The 27,046-nt window shown below is 45.4% G+C and overlaps 1 protein-coding gene and 1 pseudogene across 6 annotated transcripts in view; both read right to left on the bottom strand.

The window, feature by feature from the left end:
- ssbp2 (single-stranded DNA binding protein 2) overlaps positions 1 to 27,046 on the bottom strand; it is a 590,624-nt gene that overhangs the window by 453,839 nt on the left and 109,739 nt on the right. The gene's annotated exons all lie outside the window — the stretch shown is intronic.
- LOC121276958 lies at positions 15,330 to 15,969 on the bottom strand (annotated as a pseudogene).

Here is a 27,046-nt window from a genome sequence, read left to right on the forward strand (position 1 = left end):
TTCAAGTGAAGCAGCATTTCACTTGCGCTTCCCTCAATTTACTCTACTGCATTCGCTGCTCCCAATGCGGTTTCCTCTACATTGGAGTGACCAAATGCAGACTGGGTGACCGCTTTGCGGAACACCTTCGGTCTGTCCGCAAGCACGACCCAGACCTCCCTGTCGCATGCCATTTCAACACTCCACCCTGCTCTCATGCCCACATGTCCGTCCTTGGCCTGCTGCAATGTTCCAGTGAAGCTCAAGGCAAACTGGAGGAACAGCACGTCATCTTCCGACTAGGACTCTACACCTTCCGGACTGAATACTGAGTTCAACAACTTTAGATCATGAACTCTCTCCTCCATCCCCACCCCCTTTCCGATCCCCCTTTTTTCAATAATTTATATAGATTTTTCTTTTCCCACCTATTTCCATTATTTTTAAATGTATTTCCATCCATTGTTTTATCTCTACCTTTTAGCCTATTTCGATCCCTTCCCCCCAACCCACCCCCACTAGGGCTATCTGTACCTTGCTCATCCTGCTTTCTACCCTTAATGTCACCTATTAGCACATTTCTTAGCTAGTATCACCACTGTCAACACCTCTTTGTCCTTTTGTCTATGACATCTTTTGGCAATCTCCACCTGTCACTTGCCCTCTATCCAGCTCTACTTGTCCCAGCCCTCCTTAAACCAGCTTATATTTCACCTTTCTTCTATTTTTCCTTAGTTCTGTTGAAGAGTCATACGGACTCGAAATGTTAACTGTATTCCTCTCCGCAGATGCTGTCAAACCTGCTGAGTTTTTCCAGGTATTTTTATTTTTGTTTTTGTTTTGTGACAGGAATGCCAGCCTAGGTGTTGTGCTCAAGTCCCTCCAGTGGGACACACAAACTCCTAACTCAGTGGTGAAAGTGCTACCACTGAGCCATAGCTGAGCATAGCTGACAGTACTGAAGCTGCTGTCATTTACATGAGATGCTAAAATACAAAGCTCTATTTAGGTAGATATAAAGTTCTTCTGGCCCTTTGCAAAGTGAAACAGGGAATTCCTGGTGCCCTGACCAATCTGCCTTAATTAATACTGCCAAAAACAGATTGGTCCTTTATCACATTTGTTGTTTGTGGAACTTATGTGAAAAATGTCTCATTTTTCCTACTGAACATAACTTCAATAAGTAACTCACTGCCTGTGAATCTTTGGCACTTCTGTGGACTTAAAATGTGTTGCATAGATACAAGTTATTTTTCTTGCTTCTCCTCCAGGCTATCACTGGCAACTGACCATCCAGCCTGGCTCATTACTGGTACCTGAAAAAGGTGACCTGTCACTTAGAGTTAAGATTTCTCCCACTTGGCTCACTGCAAAAATCCTCTTTCTGATTGGAAAAAGTAGGAGGCTTCCTAGTATTCTGCTGATTTTCTTTGATTCTAGATCAGCATATTGCAGTCTGAACACTTGAGGTGAAGGGAGAGGGAAGGTGATCCTTAGTTCTGGCTCTCTCCCATCTGCACCTAACTCTCTGGATTTAAGTGGATGTATCCTACAGAAAGAGTCTGTACCATGTCAACAATCAAAACCTCTACTTTATTGATTTTTTTCAGTAGGTTATTTTACATTCTCTTCTTACATATACAATTCCACTAATGTCAAGACACCCAGCTGACCAATAAAAAAACAGCTAAATCAGCACCCTCTGTGGATTGAGACCAGTTTTTATTAACTTAAGACATCTGAATATAGCTAATTCTCTCATTACTTGACATTTTGGAAGACTTAGAAGAGGAATTGCTCAAGAGAAAAAAAAATTCCCAGAACTAGGGGTAAAGTACTTCAACAATTTTAATATTGATATTTCAAACAAATATTCTTATCATGAACTTCCAACATTACACACCTGTAACACTAAAATAATCTTCAACAACAGTACTTTGTAAGCTCAGGTATTTAAAGCGAACATCCCAAACATCAGAACAAACCTTAGAGTTCACGTAATCTTAATAGGGTGGATTTGAAAGTACTGTATCTAAAACTGCCTGAAAAGATTATATGCCTCTTAACCCAGTTACACAATTCCAAGAACTGAGGATTTAGTAACTAGCAGTTCTTAGCAGAGTCCAATAAGGAACCTTGGACAATGTTCCATCTTTTATAGGTCACTGAATGGATACTCAAGTTGAAATGAAATGATTCATAGCATCGCTGCAGCATTTTCCCCTTTGGCTTTGACATTAAGTTCATAAGATGACAGAGAATAATTATGAGTTCACAATTCAAATACAAGGTGCTCAATAGAAATCTGAACCAGTCAACGGTGAGAAAGGATAGAACAGGAGATGTGGATCTATCTCTTTATATTCCTAACTGAAATAGAGTCACAGAATGGTTACAACACAGGAGGGCGGCATTTGGCCCATCGTGTCAGTGCCAACTCTCTATAAGAGACATTCAGGCAGTCCTGCTTCAACGCCCTTTTTCCCCACAGACCTGCATTTCTTTCTTTAGACGCTTAACCAATTCCCTGTTGAAAGCCATGTTTGAGTCTGCCTCTACCACAACCTCAGGCAGTGCATTCAAGGTCCTTATAACTCACTGTGTAAAAAAGCTTTTCCTCATGTTGCCTCGGGTTCTTGTGCCAATCACCTTAAATTGATGATTGTTTTAAATTAAAGTACTGGATTGCAGGCAAAGCTGCAGAAGAGCCATCAAATTCAGTGAACTGAACTCATGACTCATTAACCATTACAATTGTGGATTACAGAAATTATCTCATGAAATTAATAACTAGTCACCAGTCTCTTCTGAAACAGTGGGCAGAATTTTCCATTCTGGAGACCAAGGCCAGGGCTGGGCAAGAAAGTCAGCGTGATTCCCACTGGGTGGCGGGGCAGGCGAACATGCGCGATCTTCTGCTGTTTAGCTTATTAGTTATGCATCAGTGAGAAGCTTGGCAAATCTCATAGCCGTTACCTCATGGCATCAACGGTCCTGATACCATATTTAAAGGGCACCCGGACAGGCATTCACTCAATGCAGGGCAGGAGCACTGCACTACACCTCCTTGCAGCCACAGATTGTACTGGAGAATATGGCAAATGTGAACAATCACATCCAAGGATATACAAGGGCACCTCCAGCATTGCCTTTTGTTCATTACTAGATAACAGCACCGCCAGCAACACACCCATGGTCAGGCCAATGTTCGCCATTGCAGTGGTCCATGTTCACCAACCCCTTGACCTTATAGAGGCCCCGCTGCCTCTTACGGCTCACGCCCTTGCTCCTCATGGTCCTGTGCCAAGTGGCAACGAGTCCTCCTTGTCCTCATCTGGATAAGAGCCATTACCAAGGCAGGGTTTCCTGCAGCCTGCATCATCAACGCCTCAGTGGAAGTCTGAATAAATTGAAGTGATACATTAAGTGAGCACGTCCTTTACAGGTTTCCCTCCATCTCAAAGCCAGTAGGCAAGTGCTAAGCCCTTCACCTGACCTCCTTCTAGACGTGGCATCCCCCACCTTAGCCCTTCCACATAAAGGACATCCTGGAAGAGCATAGATGGGTGTTCCTCCTGCTCATATTGAATGCATGTGGAGACATTGCTCTTTGGCCAGGGTGATGACAGCCATGTGCAAGAAGCCTCACGTGGACACTTTTCCGTTTGTCTCCACTACTATAGAGACTCTACAGAGAGACCATTGCCTTAGCAGCATAGAAAGACTAACTTCATGATCCCTTGTCATCCATGACCATTCAACCAGGAAGATGGAAGTCTGGAGTCGCGAGTTGGCCGCCCTCCACTAGCCGTGCACCTTGGAGGCATACCACCTTCCCCCCAACACCCTTCATCTCTGCCTTTAACTGCAGCCGGTGGCAAATGACACAGAATGAACAGCAGCTCCGCACCTTGCTGAGATCTTAATGTTATGAGACGGGATCAAACCTGCTGCAATATGGGCTTCACAATAGAGAGGAGAATACAACTGAGCATCTTTGACAACCAGTTGCCTCATAATTATTTGGGTGGCCCTTTAGTCAGTCACTTGTGCTGACCTTGAACTCCAATCACCCAAAAAGACCCTCGTCCCACCTTGAAAAATCTCACTGACTGACTAACTGGGTGGTCAAAGTCAGTTTGGGAAAATGATGCGTGCCACCATCTGAACTTGGTCCACCACCTTCTACCCTCCCCCGTCACCCACCAACTTTCCCCGTCATCATAGAGCCACCCAAAATCACCATTCTTCTCCCCTCTGTCACCCTTGAACTACGCCCCGTTACCCTCGACTTTATTACGATTCACCTCCACATGCCTTTCCTCCCCTCAGAGTCGACACCTGGCACCATCCTCAAGCCCACCCTGTACTGCCCCTCCCATTATCTAAGCCACCTGTCTTGTTCCCCTCTGTGACCCACCCGATGAGACTTTCACCTACCATACTCTCACCCTGGACCTGCCACACTACCACATCCCACTCCTCCTTCTGACTGTGAATGTTTCCTCTGTCACCAGTACCCCAAGTTCTCCCCTCTTTTCTACGGTGTTTTAAATGGCTATGGCCGATTTAAAAAAAACATGATTTTGATACGAAAAAAAATCTACACTTGAAAAAATCTAACCACCTGCCTCCTTACATTGATTGACAGGCACTCTGCTTTGAAACTGAGATAAGCACATGCTGTCCTCTCCTTCCAAGAAAATAGTCTATTCTTTGGGCAGCTGTGATCATTATCAATGCCTGGCTGATCACAGCCTCTAAGACATACTCCCCCTGGCCTTCCAGACATTCTCCCATCCATTTTCCAGACATTCTCCCCCCACTTTTACAGATATTCTACCCCCTCCCCCGTTTCCCCAAATACTCCCCCCACTCTTCCCCCTTAGGCCTGCCTCCCTTGTCCAGCCTTCACGCTACCCTTCCATTTGATGAGCCACCCCACCACTGCACCCCGTGACTCCACCTGCCTCCCTTGTCCAGCCTTGGTGCAGCGTTTGCGAACGCCAATCAAGTGAAGTTGAAAGGAAGCAACATCTACGGAATTTAAAGTCATGGAAAGGTGAAGCTCACCAGGTGCATCTCTGTAAAACTGAACATTCTAAATTCTCACTGGTGAGGAACATAATTTGGAGGGTAAACTTAATTCCAGCAAGATGGCCTTTTAATGAGCATGCATGAGATGCTAATGCATGCAAACGGTGCTCCCAACTTGTTTATCAGGAAGCTTGCCTTGCCTTGAAAGTCAGGGTAACAAAATTCCAACAGTTTATCCCGCCGTTGGGAAACGGATTTTTTACCTCCAGCCAAATTAAGAGCCCTTGCCCGCAATGATCCCCACTGCTGGTGGGAGCGGAAAATTCTGCCAGTAACTTTGTAATTTTGCAGCGGTAAATAAATTCAACAGTCAGAACAACAATTTTAAAAAGTAAAAGCAAACAGTAAATCAATTGCCACTTATAGTAAGATATTCCATGTTTTCTACAAAAAGATTCTGATTTCACCTTTGTTCTTACAGTGGCAGTCCTGACTTAATAACAATTGTTATGAATTCACCAATGATGATATTGTTTTCCGTTTATCCTCTCAAGACCTTTTATGATTTTAAAAGGTCTTCAGATTCCTTGGGTTGAATTTTTGTCTGGATGTGGAGGTGCAATTCAGTGCGTGAATGACCATATTTAAGATTTTTTTTGGAAGAAATCTGACTTTCCTCTACAATTCAACCCTCTGCCATTGCTGCCTGGCCTTTTGGAGGGGCAGAAATGCCTGGTGTGGGAAACGCACACCTGCCCCGGCTGAGGTCAGGTTCCCCATTTTAAGCAGGGAATGAAAACTGAATTTCCTCCTGCACACTATTTTTGTCTGGTACTGCGGAGCTTTGAAAGTCAATCAAAAGCACATTAGGTTCCAGAATTCGTGAACAAAATGGAAAGTGTGCTGAGGAGTTGGGAACATTCTGAAAGGGAAGAGTAAAGTGTCTTCATGCAATCGAATGTCACTGTTAGGTACTGAAATGTGATGTAGATGCATTTTCAATGCAGTGATTCATTAAGGCATGTGTCCTTTAAAGGTTAGTTGACCCTTACACTGACCAGCCTTGTGTATTTGTTCACACGCATTATAGTGATTTTCCAATGGAGAAAACACCATAATGCAGTGAAAAATCTTACAAAATGTCCTATCAGTCTGTGCTGCCATCTTTTCTACTGTGTTTTAAATGGCTATGGCTGATTAAAATAAATCTGGTTTTGGCACTTGCAAAACCAATCACACTTGAAAAAAATATAACGAACTGTCCCCATACATTAAATAACAGGCACTCTGCTTCAAAACTGAAATGAGCACCTGCTGCTCTTTCCTTCCAAGAGAGTAGTTTATTGTTTGGGCAATTGTGGTCATTATAAATGCTCAGCTGAGTACAAGTTTTTTTTTTATTCACTCATGGGATGTGGGTATCACTAACAAGGCCAGCATTTATTGCCCATCCTTAATTGCCCTTCAGAAGGTTGTGGTGCACTGCCTTCTTAAACCACTACAGTCCATTTGTTGTACATCAACACATAGTGCTACAAGGGAGGGAGATCCAGGATTTTGACCTAGCGACAGTGAAGGAACAACGACATATTTCCAAGTGAGGGCAGTGAGTGGCTTGAAGGGGAATTTCCAGGTGGTGGTGGTTCCCATGTATCTGCTGTCCTTTTCCTTCTAGATGATAGTGGCTGTGGATTTGGAGGGTGCTATCTAAAGAGGGTTGGTGAGTTCCTGTATTGCATCCTCTGGATGGTACACATTGCTGCCACAGTGCATCGGTGGTGGAGGGAGTAAATGTTTGTAGATGGGATGCCAGTCAAGTGGGCCGCTCTGTCTTAAATGGTGTCAAGCTTCCCGAATGTTTTTTGGAGCTGCTCTCACCCAGGCAGTGGACAGTATTCCATCACACTCCTGACTTGTGCCTTGTAGATGGTGGACAGGCTTTGGGGAGTCAGGAAGTGAGTTACTCACTGCAGGACTCCCAACCTCTGACCTGCTCTTGTAGCCATAGCATTTATACAGCTAATCTAATTCAGTTTCTGGTCAATAATAACTCCAGGATGTGGATAGTGGGGGATTCAGTGATGTAAGGTTCATTGAATGTCAAGCGCTGATGGTTAAATTCTTTCTTGTTGGAGATGATCATTGCTTGGCACTTGTGCGGCGCAAATGTTACTTGCCACTTGTCAGCCAAATCCTGGATATTGTCCAGGTCTTGCTGTATTTAGACATGGACTGCTTCAGCATCTGAGGAGTTTCAAATGGTGCTGAACATGTGCAATCATCACTTCAGACCTTATGATGGAAGGAAGGTCATTCATGAACCAGCTGAAGATGGTTGGGTCTGGGACACGACCCTGAGGAACTCCTGGAGTGATGTCCTGGAGCTGAGATGATTGACCCCCAAGAACCGCAGCCATCTTCCTTTGTGCTAGATGACTCCAACCACTTTCCGCTCCGTGCACACCCCCCGCCCCCCCTGCCCCCCCGGCCGATTCCCATTGACTGCAGTTTTGCTCACGCTTCTTGATCCAGATTCAGTAAAATGCTGCCTTGATATCAGGGACAATCACTCTCACCTCACCTCAGGAGTTCAGCTCTTTTGTCCACTTTTGAACCAAGGCTGTAATGAGGTCAAGAGCTGAGTGGCGCTGGCGGAACACAAACTGAGCCTTAGTGAGCAGGTTATCACCAAACAAATGCCGCTTGATAGCACAGTTGATGACCTCTTCCATCACTTTATTGATGATCAAGGGTAGACTGATGTGGCAGTAATTGGCCGGGTTGAATTTGTCCTGTTTTTTGTGTTCAAGACATACCTGGGTAATTTTCCATGTAGCCAGGTAGATGCCAGTGTTGTAGCTGTACTGGAACAGCTTGGCGAGGGGCGCAGCAAGTTCTGGAGCACAAGTCTTCAAAACTATTGCCAGAATATTGTCAGGGCCCAAAGCGTTTGCAGTATCCAGTGCTTTCAGAGGTTTCTTGATATTACATGGAGGGAATCAAATTGACTGAAGACTGGCATCGTTGATGCTGGGGACCTCCAGAGGAGGCTGAGATGGATCATCCAATTGGCATTTCTGGCTGAAGGTTGGTGCAAATGTTTCAACCTTGCCTTTTGCACTGATGTGCTGGGCTCCCCCATCACTGAGGATGAGGTTAATTGTCAGCCTCTTCCTCCACTGAGTTGTTTAATTGTCCAACACCATTCACAGCTGGATGTGGCAGGACTGCAGAGCTTAGATCTGATCTGTTGGTTGTGGGCTCACTTAGCTCTGACTATCGCTTGCTGCTTATGCTACTTGGCATGCAAGTAGTCCAGTGTTGCAGTTTCACCAGAATGACACCTCATTTTTAGCTATGCCGCGTGCTGCTCCTGACATTTCCTCCTGCACTCTTCATTGAACCAGGGTTGATCCCCTGGCTTGGTAGTAACGGTAGAATGGGGGATATGCCAGGCCATGAGGTTAAAGATTGTGTTCAAGTACAATTCTGCTGATGGCCCACAGCACCTCATGGGTGTCCAGCCTCGAATTGCTAGATCTGTTCAAAATCTATCCCATTTAGCATGGTGGTAGTGCCACACAACACAATTGAGAGTACTCCCAATGTGAAGACAGGACTTCATCTCCACAAGGACTGTATGGTGGTCAGTCCTACCAATACTGTCACGGGCAGATGCAACTGCGGCAGCCAGGTTGGTGAGGATGAGGTCACGTATGTTTTTGTTGGTCCCTCGTGTTGGTTCCTTCACCAACTGCCGCAGACCCAGTCTAGCAGCTATGTCCTTTAAGACTCCACCAGCACAGTCTATGGTAGTGCTACTGAGCTACTCTTGGTGATGGACCTTGAAGTTTCCCGCCCAGAGTACATTCTGCACTCTTGCCACCCTCAGTACTTCCTCCAAATGGTGTTCAACATGGAGGAGTACTGATTCAGCTGCTTAGGGAGGGCGGTACATGGTAATCAGCAGGAGGTTTCCTTGCCGATGTTTGACCTGATGCCATGAGACCCCATGAGATCTGGAGTTGATTTTTAGGACTCCCAGAGCAACTCCCTCCCGATTGTATACCACAGTGCCGCCACCTCTGCTGGGTCTGTCCTGCCAGTGAGTCAGGACATGGTGGTGACGGTATCTGGGGCATTATCTGTAAGGTATGTTTCTGTGAGTGTGACTATGTCAGGCTGTTGCTTGAATAGTCTGTGAGACAGCTCTCTCAATTTCTGGCACTAGCCCCCATGATGTTAATAAGGAGGACTTTGCAGGGTTGAGTTTGTCATTGTCATTTCCAGTGCCTGGGCTGATGCTGGGTGGTCCATCCGGTTTCATTCCTAAGTACTAATGTGTTTCAGCAGGGTAGATGCTGCATTCATCTGAGAAAGAAGTTGTAATAACAGATTGTCCCTTTGATGGGTTTCTGGTGTGTTGACACAAGCTAATAGGATTAGAACTATTACAAGGTTTCTTTCACATGGCAGAAAGCATTCTTTCTCAGTATCAATGATTATGGAGGCTTTTATTAGATGCTCAGAGGTTTGATATTTTCCCCAAGGAATGCAAAATATCTTCCGTTCATATTCCAGGGAAACCAAAGGCTGTACATAGTGCATACTAGGTGAGTGGCTATCGAGGATAGACCAGGGGCATAGAGGTGCCTTTGGGTGGCAAGGGTGATCTGAAGAAGCATGTAGGATATATGGGTAGGGGGGGTGGCATAGTGTGGCATGGGTGATTTAAGAGGGGCATAAAAGGTTAAGGGGCCAAAGAGGTGGCTCGGGCAATTTGAGGGGGCATGGACTGGCATAAGGGGTGGTTGGGGTGTTGAGGGAGGTGAGGGATGAGTTCTAGGGAACATTTAAACACTTTTGCGAGCTGGGATACTGCATTGGAGAACCAAGACAAGTCTCCTAACTGACCTTCCTCTGCACTCACACTCCTCACACACTCCCATGCAGCTTGCAAACTTCATTGCAAACCTGACCCCGGTGTGAAAAGACAAAAATGGCATGTGAAGTCACACATTAGGCCAGTGTGCAGTTTGCAGGGGACTGGGGGTAGGGGGCGATAGGGGTGGAGTTTTAGAGCCCCCCCTTCCCCTCCTCCACCATCCTATTTGAAGAAGAGGGCTGCATGTAAAATAAAGCCAGCCCATCACCTCCCAGCCCACCCCCGACCTGTCCCCCATATTATAGTGGGCAGGTAGGGTGTAAGGCTACCCGCTCGCCCTTAGGCCTACTGAGGTCCTTAACCAGCCAATTAAGGACCTCTTTCCGTCTTCACCACCATATCATGTTGGGCGCATGGAAGGCAGAAGGAAAGTGGCCACCCTGTAACTCTCCTTACTTGGAATAAAAGGTGGGAAGGAAGGTGGGGGTTCCACTTTTGGGGGAGTCCCCTTGCCCATCAGGACACTGCCTCCAAGATAGTACCCCACCACCCGACCAACCCTTCTGTGCCTCCCTGTCCTTGGCTTCCATAATTCGAGCCCCCCACCTTCCTCCACCCTCTTGCTAGTATCCCCAATCCCTCCCCAACCAGAAGCCCTGGACTTATCTAAGTATGGTGTCCATGCTGTCTTCTTCCCAGGACTCCCTCATAGTCCCAGTAACAGCCCTTACTGCATTCTGGCACTGTTGGGACTACTCAACTGCCAGCCAATCTGATTGGCTGGAAAATCTTGAGCAGGACTTCCTGCTCACCTTGTTAAGACCGCCTCCAGCGAATTATTGATGGCACTCCACTGAACTACCTATGTCCTCTAGTAATTTCATTACCTTTTGCCTTTACGCAAATCAATTATATAAATGGAAAACATAACATCAAGGTCCAAGTACAGATCCTTGGGGCACACAACTAACAGCAAGCTACCAACTAAAAATGTCTATTTACAACAAATCTTTGTTTTTTGCTATATATGTAATTACATTCCTTTTAATTTTGCAGCAAGTCTTATCACTTTGTCAAGCACCCTCTGAAAAACATGTCTACATAACATCCATTGAATCCCTTTGTCTTGTAAATTGGTGTTTCCTAAAAATAAAGCAACTGAATTAGAGAAGCAAAACTTGCCCTTAACAAAGCTATGCTGACTGACCTTGATTATGCCTTTCTAGCTGTTCATTAAAGTTCATCCTGCGTTAAGGACTCCAGGGATTATCTACAACTGAAGAAAGATTAGTTTGCCTAAAATTTTCTGGCTAATCATTTTTATATTTCTTGAACATAATTCCCATTTCTGTCAATTTTTAGAAAGGCATATATGGTTAATATTTCTCCAAAGTCTTCACCAAACTACTACAATAGGTTGAAATGCACATCATTTGGATATGGTGGCCTTTTTTTAAAGAAAGAACCCCTATCTCATCTCACAGCCAACAAATTATATTTGGTACAATCACCATCATTTTGTAGATGAATTTGGTATCCAAATTGCATAAAGTAAGATCGCACAAACGGCAATGAGATAAGTGATTAGATAATCTGTTTTTGGTAAAGAAATTAATGTTGGCCATTGTCGGTGGCATTCGTTATAGTGTCATAGAACATTATGAGCAAGGAAGCAGGGATTTGGTTTAACATTCCATCCAAAAGATGGCATCTCTGACAATGCTGCACATCTTTCATATTGCACTAAAGCAAGAAGCAAGACCAGGGAAGGAGTCACAAGTTTCTGACTCATTGGCAAGTATATTACCATTAGATCAGCTGCCAAATTACAGTTTTAGTCCATTAACATTTTAATTATTTGTCCAATGTCTTTTGAAATATCTCCAATAGTGGTCCACCTCAGCAACAGTCCTACTCGTTGCACTTTCCTCATATTAAGCATTTCCACCATTCCATCATTTCATCATTCTCAAATGCAAAATGTCTACTCATCTAGTCTTTTCTATCATCTCTAAGTGGTTCCAATCGTTTTTTGACTATGCTTTTACCTCTCAAGTCATTTTAAAATACAGAATTTTCCTTTACGTTAACTGGCAGCTCCTTTTTACATTCTTGCCAAGCCTCCTTGGGCTTCATGACTCTTTTCCATGCTTTTTATAGTTTGAAATTTCTTCTGCATTATACTCTCAGCCCACTGGATATTTATCGCATGCCACTCTTGAATCTCATTTCTATCCTAAACTTGGAATTTATCCATGTAACCCCTATTTGATACGCATTTATCCCTGGTTAGAATTAATTTAATCTCCCACTGCTGATCCACTATTTGATCTGTCATTTCTCCAACTAATTAATCTGGGCTTGATCCCCTTTCATCTGACTGAAATTAGCTGATTGCCACTCCAACATCTTTATCTTTGATTCCCCTTTTGTTTCATATCTATTGTTAATATGAACATAATTAGATTAAGGTCACCATTTCCCAAGTGTTCTACTGTAAGGTCATTTACTTGTCCTACTTCACTACCAGAATCAGATCGAGCACTGCATTCTTCCTGTTTACACATGCAACAGTGTAAGGAACAGTCTTGGATGGATTAGAGAAACTTTGTCATATTTTGATCTCCAAGGTTTGTGTTATTGCAGTCCACCTCAGGATAGTTATGAAATCCCCAACGGTTACGACTGTAAGTTGTCAACAAATCTCATTCTTCATCATTTTAACTATTTGTTATCTATAGCATACTCCCAATATAACACAATCCCTTTTAATTCTTAATTCTACCCAGGCAGACATTACCTGTGTCCATTTTTGGGTGGAATTTAATCCAAGTGACGGGGTCTTGCCCACCGACGTCACCTCCTTTGAGTGGCCTGAGGCAGGCCTTCCCCAGGATCAAGGACCACAGGGATTGAAATCCCACCCCCAAGAGCTGCTGGCCAATCAGACACCAGCAGCTCTCATTTGTTGACACAGGATGAGGGTCACGGGGAGGTCAGGGTGTTTAGAAAGAAGGTGGGGAGTCGGCCCTCATGGGTCCCCTTCCCAGTGTCAGATCCCATGATCAGGCACTGCGCCTCTGAACAAGGGACCCACCCCCCAAGAGCACACAAGCAAACGCAACGGTTTGTTTATCAGACTTCCCTGCCCACCGCTGATTGAATACCAGCAGCAGCTGGATTAGCCCCTTAAGTGGGCATTAATTGCCCACTTAAGGGCTTTAATTGGCATCAGGACAAGGAAGTCGTCCATGAGCCTTCCCAACCAGCAGAGGTGATAAGATGATGGGGTCCCCACCACATATCGTAAGCCTGATTAACTTGCCATGGAGGGGGGCATTAAACTCCATTTTCATTTTTACATTCTATGGTTGTAAATGAATCTTTGATTATTATTGGCAACTTTCCAACCATTTATTTCCCTCTCTACATCACTGAAAATTTTTCTAACATGGAATACTGATTTCCTAATCTTGCCCCTGCTGAAACAAAAGTCAATTCTACATCATGTCCCTCTACACTTTTCCACATATCTAGCCAAACTTTGATTTGGGGGCTGGTTCCAGGTCCTGATCCTGAACAGCAAGCTTCAGACACATCCACTGGCATTTTCAAAGCTGCGTCCAGCTAAAGTCCTGGCAGTGGGCTTGCTATCCAATCAAGGACAGCAGGCGGGATCCTGTTGTTGGAGGTCTGAGGTAGGAGCTGCCGATTTGAAGATTGAGAGAGAGAGGGAAAAAGTCAAGTACATTTTAACTACTGTTTAAAAAAGCCACAGCTACGTGGCGATGGTCCTGTTTGGGAAACCCCGCCAGGGGTTACCACAGCTATGGCCTGGCAGCTGTTATGGGTTGGGCCGGTTGGAGGGGTGGGGAGGGGGATTTCCATCACATGATCCACCGCTCCCACAACCTCATTTCCCATCCTGAGTCCACAATTCATCAGCCTGGACATAGTTCAAGCCAATGTGGGTTGCCCATTTTGCTAATAGAAAATTTTTGTAGGTATGAGAATGGCCCTTAATAGGACCCTGTAATTATCAATATTTGGCCTCAATTGGCTGCCCACTGGGAAGCAGTGAGCAGTCAATCCAACCCCAAACTACTATCATTGAAAATGGCTCAGAGTTGGGTTTGTGGTGGCGACATGGCATGGAGGCCAGCGGCACTAAATTGGCACCTGCCTGACTCTGATCCAGACCACACACTAATTTAAAAATCGCAGTCGTATGATCTATTTCTTCGTCAAGAACCTAAAGTGTGGGAGAGAATATAATTCTGCTTGTCAGATTAGTTCAGTGACAGCAGTCAGAAGGTTTTGAGTTCAAATCCCAGAACAAGATTTGAGTACATTATCTAGACTGATGCACTATGGAGAGTAAGGGCAGAATTTTCATGGACCAAATCGCGTTGAAAAGGTGGGTGACCAAAAAAATGGCATTGATGACCTGTGTGCCAGTCTGTTGTCTCTGTTCCTGGCCCAAGTGATTTTCGTGAGGGTGAGAGAGGTAGGCTAGGGAACAAAAACAGCTGCTAATACTGAATTAACGGCTAGTTGCTAAAATCGCAAACAGTCTAGTGAATACATTTCCAAAATAATAATTTAGTACTTATTCAATCATTTACTCCAATTCAAACCGAACTTCCTCTTGTCACTGAACTTCCTTCTTGCAACTAAACTGTCAAACATCCTTACAATATTTTCTGTAAACAGCAAAGACAAATAGTCACGCAATTCAAAAACAAATGACAAAAAACTTGACAAATTTGTAATTCGAGACAAACTATTCCTGCTCAGTATCAACCCAAGAAGCTGTATTCAGCCCAGACTGCCTAAAGAACATCTAAGCAAGATGAGGACTCTAGGGTCTATACTCGATGGAGTTTAGAAGGATATGGGGGGATCTGATTGAAACTTACAGAATACTGAAAGGCCTGGATAGAGTGGACGTGGGGAAGATGTTTGCATTAGCAGGAGGGACTAGGACCCGAGGGCACAGCCTCAGAGTAAAGGGAAGACCTTTTAGAACAGAGATGAGGAGAAACTTCTTTAGCCAGAGAGCGGTGAATCTATGGAATTCATTGCCAAAGAAGACTGTGGAGGCCAGGTCATTGAGTGTATTTAAGAACGAGATAGATAGGTTCTTGATTGGTAAGGGGATCAAAGGTTATGGGGAGAAGGCGGGAGAATAGGGTTGAGAAACATATCAGCCATGATTGAATGGCGGAGCAGACTCGATGGGCCAAATGGCCTAATTTCTGCTCCTATGTCTTATGGTCTTATGATAACTTTTTGCAAAACACAACAGAAATCTGCACCTTTTACAGGCCGTAGCTATAGGTATTACACAGCATTAATACTAAGGACTACCCTCTCCCAATAGAGCTACAATAAAAAGTAGGAAACAATAAAGTGTTCCTTGATGCAGTTATTCCTCCTCAGACAATGACTGGTCAATGGAGTATGCCAAGAACAGGACATCAGGCCGAGCTGGAACCGAGGGATGGCCTGGTCTCACAATCTCAAAGCCCATGAAGCTGAATATCCTCAGAACCAAGGCTCGATCCTCTCTGTTTTGGTAGAAGCAGCCAAATACATATTCCACCTTCATTTTCTCCTCAACAAATTCTAACAGCGCAGTTAACCCTTCTTTGCTTCCTTCTGCCAAAACGCCATTAGGAATTTCCACTAAGAGATTCTTATTGGACAAAACTGCATCCCATTTGGGGACCTTTGAGTCTGTTAACTTGTACTGAAAATGGGCAATATGCTGCTTTCCATTTGCCAGTAGCTCTTGCGTTACAGCTACTCATCTGTGTAAGAGAGCTGTAAGAGTGTGATCCCTTCCATTCCCTCGCCCACCCGGGATCTTCACTAAACGATGAGGGGCATCAGGGGCACCACAGAGGCTCTGGACTAAGGTGCCTGCAGTACTGTTGCTGAGATGTAGAACTCAAGGAAGGAATACTACTCTCCTGGGTATTTATCATGGCAGAAGCTGGGCTCTTGTCTCTTTCTTTTCCAAAGTAGTGGCTGTTGAGTATCTGTTCGACGGAGCTTCTCACCATCCAGTCGCAGACAGAGCCCGCTCGATGGGTTATGCTGCCAGTGGCTGCTCCTCCAACCACTCCGCACCCTCCGCCTTCCAGAACCTTCAGCAGGAGCACACATTGTTACAATGACTCAACCAATCAAGCCTGCAGGCAGTTAAGCACACAGTAAGTGAATTCCCAAGTTCAATCCTTGATTAGTTGACTTCAACAATGGTAATGGTGGGGTTTGCTGTTAGTGACCCCGAGTTAGGGGGCAATTTAAAAAAAAATATTCGGATGAAAGGTTATCAACTTGAAACATTAACTCTGTTTTTCTCTTCATAAATGCTGTCGGACCTGCTGATTATTTCCAGCATTTTCTGTTTATATTTCTGAATTTTCAGCATTCTCAGTTTTTTACTTTTGTATTGGTGTTTAATTCACTACCACGTCTACCCCAGCCAGGAATGCTGAGCCTGACGAAGTTCTGCCCTTCTCTCCGGCATTATTTTCATTTGTCTCTTTTACCAGGTTCACCTACATTACTTTTCATTTCCATTCTCATGTTTGATTAAGTAGGTACCAAAACTCTCCTTCACAGCCACATCTCTTTTCATGGTAACTGTCTCTGCCTCCAAGTGTTCTGATGAAAGGCCATCAACCTAAATGCCAGACCTGCTGAGTATTTCCAACATTTTCAGTTTTTGTTAAAAAGCACTTTGCCTGGACTTCCACTTTTGAGACCCTCACTGAGACGAATGTATGGGCATTGAATATTAACAACATTAACTGTTATGCTGTTTCCAGTTAAATAGCTAATTGATAATAAAACCGAACACTAATAAGTTAACAACAACTACTTGCATTTATATAGTGCTTCAAATATAGAAAAATGTTCCAGGGCGTTTCACAAAAGTATAATTGACAAAAATGGACATCAGCCAAAAAAAGATGCTTGTTGAACAGCATCCAGCAGGTAGTCAATGACATAAAAGGAACAGGAGAAAATTGGCAGAGATAAAAGTGGGAAAAATATAATCATTTTGTATTGCTAAAAAAAGAGACACACTGTCAAAGCTTTTCATCTTGCACTTATCAGAGCAGACGAAAAATGCTGAGTTTCAAATATATATGACCCTTGCATATTTCCAACACAGATGGCTCGTTTGGTATATTTAAATCTGTAGCTGCATGTATGAATTTCCTTACACACCTTTATACGTTCCATTCTTACTCAAATGCACATTTGAAATGGAATAACCTAACAAGCACTTTTTCCTCGACGTGCTAGCTGAGAAATCCACTAATGGGTTCTCTGCTACCATCCACCACAAGCCTACCTGCACTGGTCAAAATATCTGTCAGGATTCCTGCAGCTCCAAATGCTACAAGATTGGCCTGATCAGTAATCTCATAAATAGGGCCCAGACCACCTGTTCACCATGCAAGCTTGACTCCAAATTAAGGCACATCGAAGCTATCCTGCAAAATAATGGCTACGCCAATCAGATCACTGCTCGCTGTGTACTGTGCATACCCATGAATGGGCCTAAGGCTGCCACTTTCGGACCTGAAAATTGCCCAGTCTACCTCAAATTATCCTAGAAGGATAAAGTATCTCAAAAATCTGAGTAGCAGGTGAAGTAGCCTACTATGCAGTGGCAACAGCAGTGATGATTTCCACTAACAGGATGCTACCATCAAGCCAAAAATGTGTTGGGTAGAATTTTCCATTCTGGAAACTAAGTGCGGTGGCGGGCAGGAAAATGATTCCCGCTGGATGGTGGGTCAGATTTATTCGCCTGATTTTGTGCTTTTCAGCTCATTTATTATGCATCAACAAGGAGCTTATTGAATCTCATGGCAGGGCCGGCAGGAATTTGCCTGCCCCACCATTACCTCATGGGGTTGAAAGTCCTGGGGTCATATTTAAACGGCACTCACACATTCACTCACTGCAGGCCAGGTATATAATACAGTTCTGCGTCACCATGGTGATAAAAAGAACAAAACCGTCTGTCCCACAGTTCAGTGAGGCCTTCCTGGGGAATTGTCCTCCAGGCAGTCCAAGAAAGGCAGGAGGTCCTCTTTCCTCAGGACGGGAGCAGGAGGTCCTCCAACAGAAAAGGATCGCCCTACAGTGCAGAAAAATGCTCTGATGTGCTCCACCAAGGTAAGTGAAACTTCTTCTCACTACAAACTCACACTTTCATAAGGACATCTGGCAGTTTAAGATATAGAGTCCACAGGGGTGTCACACACAACCAGCAGATGGGACAACAGGACTGAATGTCCGCCAAACACTCTAAGCTCACCATTTCATGTAAGGTTCTGCACAAATGGTGTCCTAGTCCCATACAGAGAAGAGCTCAGCACACACAACAGGCATGCATGCTCCTGAAATGCACTTTCATCTATGGTGCTCACAGTCAATTCTTCTGTCTTTATGCAGGGCAAGATCTCCCACAATCATGGGCAGAGAGTGAAGACCAGTGGGGGTTGTTGGGAACCCCTGAGCTGAGGACAGATTCCTCTCATGAAGAGCTCACTGTAGAGGATAGGGATCGTTCCAGCAAGCAAGGCAAGATGAGCCTCCCACAACAAGCCTGTGAAGATGCATCCAGTATATTTCGACAACATGCGGACAATAACTCTGAGTGACCTATACTGCTGGAGCCTGTCTAGTCAATCACTAATTATCTCTTCTCTCTATTCCAGCTACCAGCAAGAAAAGGCAGAGGAAGAGTTCCAGCAAGTGCCTCAGACACAGCCTCCACAACACCTCCAAAGAGGAGCTGTAGGAACCATCCAATGAAGACCTGTCACTGCAATCACCTATATCCTCCACCAGTGTAGTTACATGCACCTTGGTGGTCCTAGTTCTAGAGTAGGCTCGGGTTCACAATCTGGTGATCACCTCATCGACATGTGTCCACAGCAAGCGGAGGCAGTGCCAGTCAAGGTCTTTGGCACTTGGAGAACTGCTGGGGACCAGCCCCCTGCTGAGTCCATGAACACTATTTTCCCATCGGCGAGCAGGGTAAAATGACGCATGGTGACGTCGGGCGGAACTCCCTACGTCACCGCGCCCCATTTAAATTTTCAGGCAGGTGGGAGCTCAGCAAAGTCAGCTGTGCGCCCGTCGACCTGTCAATGGCCAATTGAAGCCATTGACAGAATCACTTAAGTAATTAATGGACCTGCCCATCCAACCTTAAGGTTGGCGGGCAGGTTGAGAGACCTGGCGGGCATTAGAAAAAGCATGAAACCTCATCCACGGGTGGGATGAGGTTTCATGTAGGTTTTTAAAAATTTAATTAAAGCTTTTTAAAAAGTTATGGACATGTCCCAGCTCATGTGACAGTGTCACATGAGGGGACGTCAGGGACTGTATTTCTCTATTATTAATAATTTGTACAGTAGAGACGATCTCCCTGAGGCAGCACTTAGCCTCAGGGATATAAGTGTGTTCTTTCCTGCGCATGCGTGAAAGAATGTACTCTCAGGTTTAGGGACTCACCCCACCCGCACAGGCACTCATAGCGCTTCCGTGTGGACGTCATGCTGGGTGGGCCTTAAATGGCCTGCCCACATAAAATGGCAGCATGCCCCCAATTGGGGGCGGTGATCGGAGGCACACCTGCACTTCAACTTCCCACCGACGGGGGGAAAATCCTGCCTCAAGTCTGATGATGAGCCTTTGGAATTAGCCTGAGAGAAATGTTGGAGATGCAAAGATGGGCAGGGGAACATCTGACAGAGTTGTCAGAGGTCATCATAAGACAGGAAGGAAGGATGGAGGAGTCAGTCCACTTTCTGTCTAATGTTGTGATTCTGGGGGGAGAAGGAGGCAAAATTACTGTGAACTCCTCCCACATGCCCAGAGATGCCTCACTGATCAAGCTTTTTCTAGCTTCTTTTTCAAACTGCATCATTCCTAAGTGAGAGCGAAAATGGTGCTGTTGACTTTTGTCTGTGACACCAGCTTCCAACCTTCACCAACACCCACCAAATCCCTCCCATGCTCCTCCATACTCACTGCCTCCAAATTCTCCTTCCACCTGCTAGTATCCAGTTTCCCCCTGTTACACTTGACCCCATAATTGTCCAAAGAGATAAAAACAAAAAACTACGGATGCTGGAAATCCAAAACAAAAACAGAATTACCTGGAAAAACTCAGCAGGTCTGGCAGCATCGGCGGAGAAGAAAAGAGTTGATGTTGCGAGTCCTCATGACCCTTCAACAGAACTGGGTGAATTCAAGGAGAAGGGTGAAATATAAGCTGGTTTAAGGTGGGGGGAGAGAAGTGGAGGGGGGTGGTGTGGTTGTAGCGATAGGAGCAGATAATCAAAAGATGTCACAGACAAAAGAACAAAAGAACACAGGTGTTGAAGTTGGTGATATTATCTAAACGAATGTGCTAATTAAGACTGGATGGTAGGGCATGCAAGGTATAGCTCTAGTGGGGGTGGGGGGAGCATAAAAGATTTTAAAATAATGGAAATAGGTGGGAAAAGAAAAATCTATATAAATTATTGGAAAAAACAAAAGGAAGGGGGAAGAAACAGAAAGGGGGTGGAGATGGAGGAGGGAGTTCAAGATCTAAAGTTGTTGAATTCAATCTTCAGTCTGGAAGGCTGAAAAGTGCCTAGTCGGAAGATGAGGTGCTGTTCCTCCAGTTTGCGTTGGGCTTCATTGGAATAATGCAGCAAGCCAAGGACAGACATGTGGGCAAGAGAGCAGGGTAGAGTTTTAAAATGGTAAGCGACAGGGAGGTTTGGGTCATTCTTGCGGACAGACCGCAGGTGTTCTGCAAAGCGGTCGCCCAGTTTACGTTTGATCTCTCCAATGTAGAGGAGACCGTATTGGGAGCAACGAATGCAGTAAACTAAGTTGGGAGAAATGCAAGTGAAATGCTGCTTCACTGGGCCCTTGGACGGTGAGGAGAGAGGAAGTGAAGGGGCAGGTGTTGCATCTTTTGTGTGGGCATGGGAGGTGCCATAGGTGGGGGTTGAGGAGTAGGGGATGATGGAGGAGTGGACCAGGGTGTCCCAGAGGGAATGATCCCTCGGAATGCCGCCAGGGGGGTGAAGGGAAGATGTGTTTGGTGGTGGCATCATGCTGGAGTTGGCGGAAATGGCGGAGGATGATCCTTTGAATGCGGAGGCTGGTGGGGTGATAAGTGAGGACAAGGGGGGCCTTGTCATGTTTCTGGGAGGGAGGAGAAGGCATGAGGGCGGATGCGCGGGAGATGGGCCAGACACGGTTGAGGGCCCTGTCAACGACCGTGGGTGGAAAACCTCGGTTAAGGAAGAAGGAGGACATGTCAGAGGAACTGTTTTTGAAGGTAGCATCATCAGAACAGATGCGACGGAGGCGAAGGAACTGAGAGAATGGGATGGAGTCCTTACAGGAAGCGGGGTGTGAGGAGCTATAGTCGAGGTAGCTGTGGGAGTCGGTAGGCTTGTAATGGATATTGGTGGACAGTCTATCACCAGAGATTGAGACACAGAGGTCAAGGAAGGGAAGGGAAGTGGCAGAGATGGACCACGTGAAAATGATGGAGGGGTGGAGATTGGAAGCCAAATTAATAAATTTTTCCAAGTCCCAACGAGAGCATGAAGCAGCACCGAAGTAATCATCGATGTACCAGAGAAAGAGTTGTGGAAGGGGGCCGGAGTAGGACTGGAACAAGGAATGTTCCACATACCCCATAAAGAGACAGGCATAGCTGGTGCCCATGCGGGTACCCATAGCCACACCTTTTATTTGGAGAAAGTGAGAGGAGTAGAAGGAGAAATTGTTCAGTGTGAGAACAAATTCAGCCAGATGGAGGAAAGTAGTGGTGAATGGGGATTGTTCAGGCCTCTGTTCGAGGAAGAAGCTAAGGGCCCTCAGACCATCCTGGTGGGGGATGGAGGTGTAGAGGGATTGGACGTCCATGGTGAAGAGGAAGCGGTTGGGGCCAGGGAACTGGAAATTGTTGATGTGACGTAAGGTGTCAAAGGAATCACGGATGTAGGTGGGAAGGGACTGGACAAGGGGAGAGAGATGGGAGTCAAGATAATGAGAAATGAGTCCCGAGGGGCAGGAGCAAGCTGACACGATCGGTCTACCGGGACAGTTCTGTTTGTGGATTTTGGGTAAGAGGTAGAAGCAGGCCGTCTGAGTTTGGGCGCTGGTTGGAAGCTGTGGGAGGAAGACCCCCAGAGGAGATGAGGTCAGTGACAGTCCTGGAAACAATGGCTTGATGTTCAGTGGTGGGGTCATAGTCCAGGGAGAGGTAGGAGGAAGTTTCTGCATTGTTCCAGTGAAGCCCAACGCAAACTGGAGGAACAGCACCTCATCTTCCAACTAGGCACTTTACAGCCTTCCGGACTGAATACTGAATTCAACAACTTTAGATCTTGAACTCCCTCCTCCATCCCCACCCCCTTTCTGTTTCTTCCCCCTTCCTTCTGTTTGTTCCAATGATTTATATAGATTTTTCTTTTCCCACCTATTTCCATTATTTTTAAATCATTTATGCCCCCCCACCCCCACTAGAGCTATCCCTTGCGTGCCCTACCATCCATTCTTAATTAGCACATTCGTTTAGATAATATCACCAACTTCAACACCTCTGTGTTCTTTTGTCTGTGACATCTTTTGATTATCTGCTCCTATCACTGCTTGCTTGTCCCTACAACCACACCACCCCCCTTCACTTCCCCGCCCCCCCCGCCTTAAACCAGCTTATATTTCACCCCTCTCCTTGGATTCACCTAGTTCTGTTGAAGGGTCATGAGGACTCGAAACATCAACTCTTTTCTTCTCAGCCGATGCTGCCAGACCTGCTGGGTTTTTCCAGGTAATTCTGTTTTTGTTTCCCATAATTGCCCATGTGGATATTCTTGTTCTCCCCGAAACCTTTAATGATGATGTCCCCCATACTCTTTGTCGACCACCCCCTCTCCCCTTCTTGAGGGCACCTGCACCCAGAGACGCCCCAATGAGGCCATCCGATATCACCATGGCTTTTCAGGTACCGATGCCTCCCTGAAGTTCACTATGCCATCTGCCTCACAATACCTTGACTCAAACCCCCAGGACCAAATTACTTAGGTGACTGACCATGCCCTCACACCATACTGTGCACAAGCGTCACTGCCCAGAGAGGCCTTCCTCCATACAAGGCAGGGACCAAAACATGGCATGCCATCTGGAGCCTTCTAACATGGCCCGTACAGTCCCAGGATGTTCTCTTCAATACACCCCTGACAGCATGGTCTCAGCCCCAGGACAGTCTCTTCAATATGCCCCCAACAGTGTGGCCTCAGCTCTGGGACAGTTTCTTCAATACGTCCCCAACAGCGTGGCCTCAGCTCTAGGATGGTCTCTAACTCTTCCTTGGATTTCCTTATAACTTACCCCAGGACAGTCTTTCACCATTGCACTCTGTTCCTTGACTACCCCCTAGCCCTGCCTCCGTCGCCCCTTTCTACTCTTGTTTTGCACCCCCTACATCCTGCCTCCATCTCCCCCCTCTGCCTTCATGTTCCACACAAAGACTGCAACCCCCAGTCATCCCTTCATCTCACCCCCCACCCCCCCCCCATTGCCTCTCATGTTCCACACAAGTCCCCAAGAGTCCTGCTTCCATCTCCCCTCTCATGTTCCACACATCCTCTCCAGCCCCACACCCCGCCTCTCCAGAGTTGTGCCTCCATTTCCCTCGTACCTGCCCCCCTCCACCTCACTGGCCTTGCCTACCGTGCACAGCCTTGGTGCAGTTTGTGATACAGGCACTCGATATCTCACAGCAATGCTCTTAAAGGTAGGTGAAAGTAATGTCTACTCACCTCCAAGTCATTGGTGAAGTGAAGTTTGCCGTGTGCGTGCCACTGATATACAGTCAGGGAACAGACCGTTCTATCTGCTGGCAGGGCAATTAATTTGGAGGTGGATAGTAATTCTGGCGAGTTGATCTTTTAATGCGCATTCATGATATGCAAATGATAACAAATATGGTTCCCAACATAGATCAGAAGGAAACTCGAGCTGCCTTTAACACCCCAAAGTCAGGAGAACAAAATTCCAAACTAATAAAAGAAACTGACTCTTTCCGTTGCACCAAATTGAGTCCCCCACACTCATCATGATTCCCACCACTGGCAGGAGCGTAAAATTCTTCCCGTTCTGTCAACCACACAAATGAGTAATGTGATATATGATTTTCAGTGCCGGTGCGAAGCCAGGTACATAGATTGTATATCCCAATGACTGGTGGATCATATCAAACAGCACTTCCCTTAGGCTGCTCGTAATAGGCAGAGTACTAGCCATTATCAACCAATGCATGCTTGCAATACTCAGAATAATGTCTAACACTAGATGTGATTCTGCGATTGCACAGCACTTGCTGAATAATCCCAGGTGTGCCTAGAATTACACTAACAACCAATTTAGGATTATCAGTCGGGCTCACAATGTAGCTCACTTACACTTACTAGAAATCATAGGTTCATATGCAAGGGCCTGTCCCCTACAGGCAAAAGGAATATATCCAGACATTGCACCTTTTTGAATAGCAAAAGCATGAAGGACAATAGTTCCCTGGTGCATTCGCCACAGCAATGTCTCAACCAATGGCCATCTCTTATCTCATGCAGTATAGGTTGTTTTTCCCTTTGAAATTTAGCAGTCTTGCAACTGTCCTGATGAGTGCAAGATGAAAAGGTTCAACAGCATGTCTCTTTTTCAGCAATACTCAAGTTCTGTACTGCCAAGTGATTGACTCATTTAATATGTATTTGTAAACATTTCAAATCATACATCAAACCAGTTGAAGGTTTCCGAAATGTCTAGCTGCACCAAGGTCATTGAGAGTAAAAGCATTCACATACACTTCAGATACGCTTACATGTGACCACAAAAGTGCTATGGAGAGATATGATTTCAAAACAGCACAGGAAAGTCATCAGCCATTCACTTTAATTCAAGTATTCTATCACTTCTTACAGATATTCACTGGCATTATCACTGCTAAGTTCTCCAATATCAATATCCTGGCAAGCCAACATTGAGCAGAAACTGAACTCATAGACTCATAGGCTCACACACATTTACAGCGCAGAAGGAGGCCATTCAGCTCATCATGTCCACACCAGTCAACAAAGATCGGGCTACAGTAACCCCACTTTCTTGCTCTTCACCCATAGCCCTGGAGGCTATGGAACTGGAGCAACCACATAAATGTAGTGGCTACAAATCAGAGGCCAAGGACTAGATTTTCACCCCAGAGTCAGGTAGCAGGAATCAAAACTTTCCCAGCTCACTGCGCCAGCCTCGGGAAACAGTACCCAGGATAGCAGGATCTTCAGTCCCGTGGGTGTGGGATGGAGTTGGGCTTGCTGCCATGGATTCAGATTGGAGGTGGCCACAAGGACTGCTGAATGTCAAGCTGGATGCTTAAAAGAGCCGCCTTGGTTCTCTGAGACTTCTAATCCTCACCCCTCACAATCCCTCATCCACCCCCTCCCTGCTATCCGCTACCCATGTCAATACATGCCATCTCATGCCAACCCATGCTGTCACCCACTCCCAACGGCATCTCATACTCTCCACCCATCTCCATGGCCCCTTATATTCCCAATACCAACTTAGTGCCAACTCATGGCCCCGGCACCTGCTTCCACAGTCCATTATAACCCCTCCGCCAACTTAGTCCCAACTCATCCCAACTCATGACCCTCCCCAGCCATCCTCACGGCCCGTTATATCCCCAATGCAACTTAGTACCAATTCATACTAACTCATGAACAGCTCCACCCATCGTTATTGCCCCTAATCACCCCAAGCAAAATTAGTGCCAACTCACCACCTTTGTTCTTACACCCTCCATGCCAACTCCCCTAAGCATCCACCATAGACAGATTTCAGGAGCAAGTCTGAGATCAAATCAAATGAAGTCTAAATAATTAAAACAGACTTCACCATATAAGATCCCACATCCCCATTCATGAAAGCCCAGTCAATAAATTTTAAATCCTTCAACTACTTAATCCCTTATAAAAACAAACATTTGCATTCATAACCCCATATCAAAGACATTAACATGAGATTGCAGGAGTAGACCATTCAGCCCCTTGAGCCTGCTCAATTCAATAAGATCATGGCTGATCTGGTTCTGTCTCAACTCCACTTTGCTGTCGGTCCCCATAACCTTTCACTGCCTTGCCTATCAAAAATTTGTCAAAATCTGCCTTGAATATTTTCAATGACTCAGCCTCCACTGCTCCACTGAGGGAAAAAATTCTACTCATCTACAATTTAAACAGTATAGCTCTTAATCTTAAACTGTGTTCCCTGGTTCTAGTCTCTCTCACAAGTCAAATCATCGTCCTGGTATCTACCTTATCAAAACCCTTCAAGTAATATGCTTCAATAAAATCACTTCTCATTCTTCTAAACTTAATGGGTATAGGCCCAAACTGTGCAACCCTTCTTCATAAGATAAGTTCCTCATCCTAGGATTGAGTCAAGTGAACATTCTCTGAATTGCTTCTAATGCATTTGTATCTTTTTTCTAATACGGAGACCCAAACTATACACAGTATTCCAGATGTGGTCTCACCAAGGCCCTGTACAGCTGCAGTAAAACTTCCCTACTTTTATATTCCATGCCCCTTGCATTAAATGCCAAAGGACAGCTATCCTTTAATAACATCTTTGAGCTGCCCATCAAACTGTGAACTATGATGACAGGTTGTGAAAAGCAGCCAACCATTAGTAATGCTATAATGAGAGCACTCAGGCTTCTGCCAACAAACAGCTATTGGATCAGCTAGAACAGGTTTTTTCTACTCTCACTGACACAGGGAGGTTTTTAATCAATTTTTAAAAGGCTGGCCATTTAAATAACTTGACAGCTCAACAACCTGCAGACCCCTCAAGAGCATTTATGACCTCTAATGATTTGTAACACCCACATTGCAGGATAAGGCCCTTGCTCCAGGAAAAATGAGATTTGTCTGAACTCAGCAGTGTTTCACACATGTGGGAGTCATATCCCTCCCCCATACCCTCAGACACCCCCCTCCTCCCCGCAGTGAAAATAGAAGTTGTCGGAAA

Source organism: Carcharodon carcharias, chromosome 4 (assembly GCF_017639515.1).
Source record: "Carcharodon carcharias isolate sCarCar2 chromosome 4, sCarCar2.pri, whole genome shotgun sequence".
NCBI classification, from domain to species: domain Eukaryota; kingdom Metazoa; phylum Chordata; class Chondrichthyes; order Lamniformes; family Lamnidae; genus Carcharodon; species Carcharodon carcharias.